General features: G+C 53.9%; 1 pseudogene; it reads right to left on the bottom strand.

Annotated features, from left to right (window-relative positions):
- Window positions 1-1,736: 1,736 nt before the first annotated feature.
- On the bottom strand, window positions 1,737-4,671 carry LOC136632665 (ADP-ribosylhydrolase ARH1-like; annotated as a pseudogene).
- Window positions 4,672-5,695: the final 1,024 nt, after the last annotated feature.

Raw genomic sequence — 5,695 nt, 5'->3', positions numbered from 1 at the left:
TATGTACAGCTGGTATAACCTATATATTTCCTGTATATAGTGATATAGACCATGCTGGTATAACCTGGGTATCTCCTGTATATAAATATATATGTACAGCTGGTATAAGTTATACATCTCCTGTATATAGTGATATGGAGCATGCTGGTATAACCTGGGTATCTCCTGTATATAATTATATATGTACAGCTGGTATAAGTTATACATCTCCGGTATATAGTGATATGGAGCATGCTGGTATAACCTGGGTATCTCCTGTATATAATTATATATGTACAGCTGGTATAAGTTATACATCTCCTGTATATAGTGATAAGGACCATGCTGGTATAACCTAGGTATCTCCTCTATAGAACTATATATGTACAGCTGATATATAATCATATACAGTTTATACCCAGGTTATATGTACAGCTGGTATAAGTTATACCAACTATACATATTTAAGTATGCTCCCTGCTCTACTCCTCTCTGGAGCAATATCTGGGCAGCCTGTAAATGAAAGTCTAGGACCTGGTCGCATAGCAGCATGGATCACATGACCGGAACCGGTTTGTGTGATCTGCGTTGCTGTGCGACCACAGGTTTTGGACTTTCATGAGTAAAGAGGGGACCTAGACCCGCCGTCGGAGCCCCTGGTAATCGCTAGCCTGCAGTGCACTGACCACTCACAGTCTCTCAGTGGGAGGGCCACGCGCCGTGGAAATCTCCAGACTGTAATTGGGCGCTGGCTCTGTAATTGGTTGCTGGCTCCCCAGGTAACAGCCCTCCCCTCTCCGAGTGCCGACCTGCAGCGCTGCCTCCCCGCCTCTTCTCTCTCTCCCTTCTCCTCCCACAACCACACACTGTCGGTCGCACCAATCACATGGCCAGCAGTGCGTTTGGCTGATAATGCACTCAATGTGCATTTTGTATATGGCAGGGCCTCTAGGCCATCTCAGCACAGGGGCCCGGTCACAATTGCGACCCCTGATGGTACACCACTGAGTGTCCCCTATATCGGCCCTCAGTAGTAATAGGGACCCCCACAGTGGCCTCAGCAGTAATAGTGACCCCCACAGTGGCCTCAGCAGTAATAGTGACCCCCTGAGACCAATAAACTTACCTCCTCCTTGTCTTCAAAGAAGTCTTCTGCTCTGTGCTGCTGCAGGAGGACGCGTGTGCGCCCGGACCTCTCCTCCCTTCTCCTCCGGGGGAACCAAGGAGGATATGTCAGTGGAGGAAGATCCCGGATGCACACACTGCTGTCAGTGTGTGCGTCCCGCAGCAGTGCCACTGAGTGATTACCAGCCAGAGAGCTGCGGCACCCCGGCGGGTAATCACTTTCATGGTGACCAGACGTCCTGAAAACAGGACAAAAGGCTGTCCCACTTAGAGGACCTGGAGAAAGCGGGACACAGGGTCCCAAAGTGGACTGTCCCGCCTAAATTGGGACGTCTGGTCACCTTACGTTACCTGTAGTCATAAAGTCTTCCTGCTGCGTCCCACATGTGGCGCCTTCTCCAGCCCCCCTCCCTATAGAGATGATCATTACTCTCATCATCCATCGTAGACAGTACTTTATATGCTAATGTGGACAGTCGCCGCCGTATTCTCATCTGCCGCGAGGTTTGTACTGGGTCAGAGTGACTTATACGCGTATTCCATTTTTATTCCATTACTTCCTGTCACATGACGTCATTCGCGCTTATTTACAACCGTGAGATCAATCACAGAAATCACGTATTCGCAGCATCACAGATCTTCCTCGCGGTTCCAGTTTTATTTCCAGAAGGGGCGGAGCACTGACAACCAGAGGGAGGGGTCACTTCTCACCGGTATCGGCTATGTCCGTGGTCTCCGGCTGTAGAGGGGCTTGGGTTGTGTTATCAGAGACCTCCGGTGGTCTCCCCCCAGGCCAGCATGTGCAGGGAGGCCGCCACCGCCTCCATCTGCCCCCGATACTCCAGCTGACAGTGGTTTCCTTTGGGGACCCTTGTCAGTCCGTATAGCGCCCCCCAGCAGCAGCCGGCAATAACCCCGGTGGAGTCGCTGTCACCTGTGTGGGGACAAACACTGTAAGTCGGGGGCAGCACTGTATATAAAGCGGGGGCCATCGTCCAATCCTCACCTTCATGGAACATGGAGCGGCTGCACAGCTCCTCCCAGGAGCCCCGGGCCCCCAGCAGAGCATCATAGGCGATCATAGGGGCATCGTGACCGCTCCTCCCCGGCCAGCCGTCTAGACTCCAGCGGCCGTACTCCACATCCCTCTCTGCGGGGCCATAAGGAGATGGGAAGACTGCCGGCCCGGCCCCCTGCAGAAGACCCCTCTGCGACAGGTACCTGAGGAGGAAGAGACCCCCACACTCAGCATTAAAGGGGCCTTAAAGCCGCAGAGTCACAAGACAACACAACACTATGGTTTCTGTTTTGTGGTATGTTCCCAGTTGGATGCAGCCTGCAGTGTAAAGAATAGAGGCCGTCGTTCTGGTGGTTGTAGCCTCTCCCAGGGTCACATAAAGGAGACCATTACACTAGAGAGCGACGTATTTGTGCTTATTAAACCCCCATCATGTAATCTAGTGTATACAGAGAGGAAACCTCCATGCTTTACACTGCAGGTGGCACTCAGGAACTGAAGAAGAGGCCAAATAGTGAGAAGGCTTCTAGTAATGACCTCTTATGTTATGTCTGCGCAGCCTCAGGGTTGGAGCCCCCTTTACATGAGATAAGGACCCTCCTCCGTGGCGGTCGTCACCCCCTCCTCACCTCTCCCAGGACTGCCGGAAATAATCCCACTCGTCCGCGTGCCGCTGCGCATCGCTGTCCGTAGAGCGCAGATACTCCAGTGCCAGCGGGAGCGTCTCTAGCAGGATGGACCCCCACTGTTCTAGGGGGACCCTCTGAACGGACAGGGACGTGAAGAGAGCCGCGGCCAGAGAGCCCAGATACCCTGCGGAGGACGAGAGTCAATATAAGACTGGGGGAGTCATTAAACCTCTGTTGCCATTTCTTACTCAGGTCTGGGAAAGCTGGGTGACAACGATGGGACCACCACGACAGCTTCGGCAGGGCGTCACCCAGCTTTCCCATGGACCTCCATACTGAATCTGCGTAGTACTACAGGCGTCGGCGCTGGACAGCGGAAGATTTGCCATTCAGGGTTCTCGGAAAGATGGGTAGGTAAAGCATGGGGGACTCTCTGACCTGTCGGATGGTTGTGCGTCATCTTCCCGCTCTCCACGCTGACTGCGACCAGAAGAGACAGCTCAGACGGATGGGGGAACCTGCGGAGAGAGGTGGGATCATGTATGAGAGTGATTCCTATAGACCATCAGGGGGCGCACTGCAGACCCCCACTAATCCTAACCAGTGCCTCACCTCAGCCCTATACACATGGACCTCATCGCTGCTCCGCAGCCAGTCGCCGAGGGGTTAAAGGGGATCTTATAGCCGCCAGGTTCCCCGGGGCGCAGCTGGGAGGTTCCTGAAGAGAGAGGGAGACAGTTATATACTCCAGTCACACCCAGAGCTGCACCCACCGCAGGACGCGGGAGCCCCACCAGCTCGCTGCCACATCTCCCACAATGCAGTGCAGCAGGGCACGCTCCGCACAACACTGAACCAGCAGCAACTGCTTCAGAGCGGACAGTGAGCAGAACTGTGAGTGCAGCTCTAGCTGTGAGTGCAGTCTTACCCAGAATGCTGGTGGGCCCCGGCTTCCTTCCTTCCATGTCGGTCATGGCGGACACATATCTGGCCGCCAGCTCCTGGTACATGTAGCTCCTCGCTCAGCTTCCCTGCAGGTGGAGAACAAGGACATATCAAGCAGGGGTCGGACAGGTGGCTGCGGCCCCCGTGGCCCCCATCAGGACCCACCTGTTGCCAGGCTCTCGCCTGTGGCCAGGTGGAGCACGGTGTCGTCACTGACCGGCCAGTCCGGGAGGGACACGGCGATGTTCTGGAGGCCCCCCAGCTCCTGCAGCTCCCTGTGAATCTGCGGCCCGGACTTACAGTATTCCCACAGCTGCTTCCTGTAGCCCAGAGCGTCTCCGGCGCCGCTCAGCAACATGGCGGCTACGTACAGGTCACGTGACGGCGGCCTGAGACAGACAACGGTTAATACAGACATAAGCCCCGCCCCCTTGACTATCCCTGGTCACCTCCATTAAAGCACGGCTATGATCAGTGACTCCAGCTCAGCTGCAATGTCCGCTATAGTCTGACATCCACCTGCTCATAGGCTGCTGCTCTGTCCCTCTACCATGCTTTACACTGCAGCTCTGCTTGTGCGGCCCTTTACCCACACAGGACCTCTATTCCACGCAGTGTCTTCATATGACCAGCAGAGGGCGCTGCTGAAAGATTTTCTATCTTTGCAGATCAGTTAATTAAACCCCCAAATTCCTTAAAGGGGAAATGCGCCGACTAGTTCTACAATAAGGGGGTGCGGCCGGCTGATCCCCCCCCATATAAGGGTAAGTTTCTCAGCACTGGAGGTAGGTGACATAAAGTAGTAATCATGGAGTGTTCTGCACTTCCCATCACTCATCCCAACACAACAGCCTGAAGTGGCTGATAACAGGGAGCAATAGATAGGTCTGATGCGCTGCAGCAGCTCGGTCTCTTACTTGCTCTCCATGATGCCTCTCGGTGTGAAGCAGGAGCTGCGCAGAAGGTTCTTCCCAGAATCCCATCTGTTCTACCCCAGAACCCCCCCTCAAGTCTTGGGTGTCATGTGACCCGGGTCCAGTCTGATGTAACCCCTTCCCTGCCAGGGGGTTAGTGTCCCTGTGCTCAGCACATTCCATGCCATATATGTGGGCACAGTCTGGGCACTCGGCCACCGCAGAGGTCAAAGTTCAGACGGCTGCTTATTAACCCAATATAGTCCTTATACAGGACCGTCCGCCGGGGTCACATATAATTAACCCTGTAGTAGTCAGAATGTACAATAATGTCACCCAGCTTTTCATACGCCCTGAATTGTAAAGCTCTCTGCTATGCAGATCTGCCTTTCAGGGGCCGAGAAAAGCTGGGTGGCGACCTCTATAGGAGGTTATAGGCCGTAACGGCGGCCACCCAGCTTTCCCAGGAACAGATATAGCTAAGAAGTAGCAAGGACACGACTGGAGGGCAGATATTTACCCATCAGTCACTGTGAGACTTCATGATAAATATCACACTGCACCCCCTGCTGGTTCAGGATATATTCTGCTGTGCTACATTGTGGGAGATGCAGTGTTATATGGAGGCACTACACAATAAAACAACCTATGCAGCCCCTTTAGTGTTAGGTTGGGCTCTGCACTCCCTGCTGGTCTAGTCTGTACAGAGCATACTCTGCTGCACTGCATAAAGGGAGATGTAGTGACTATAAAGGGCCTGCAGCGACTGAACGACGAATGAGAATTTGTTTGCTTCTTGATTTTCGTTCAATTTCTGCATGCATAAAACTGAAAGAGTAATCTCTGGCAGAGTGACAGGAGTTGCGAGGGACACGGGCGCTTGCGCACTAGCACCGGAGATTGGATATTGGAGACGGTGTGTGCGGACGTGATGACGCTGTTCGCCGGCGTGCTGACGTGTGGGTGACGGTGTGCGCATGCGCAGTAGAGTATGGGCAATGTACATGCACGATGTGACTTTGCTGCACGTCGGGCTAGGAGGCAGCGCGCGGATGTGATGACGTAGCGCGCGCATGCGCATAGAG

The sequence above is a fragment of the Eleutherodactylus coqui genome, chromosome 6 (assembly GCF_035609145.1).
Source record: "Eleutherodactylus coqui strain aEleCoq1 chromosome 6, aEleCoq1.hap1, whole genome shotgun sequence".
NCBI classification, from domain to species: Eukaryota; Metazoa; Chordata; class Amphibia; order Anura; family Eleutherodactylidae; genus Eleutherodactylus; species Eleutherodactylus coqui.
Note: the sequence above shows the minus strand (reverse complement) of the source record. Positions and strands in the feature narration are given on the sequence as shown.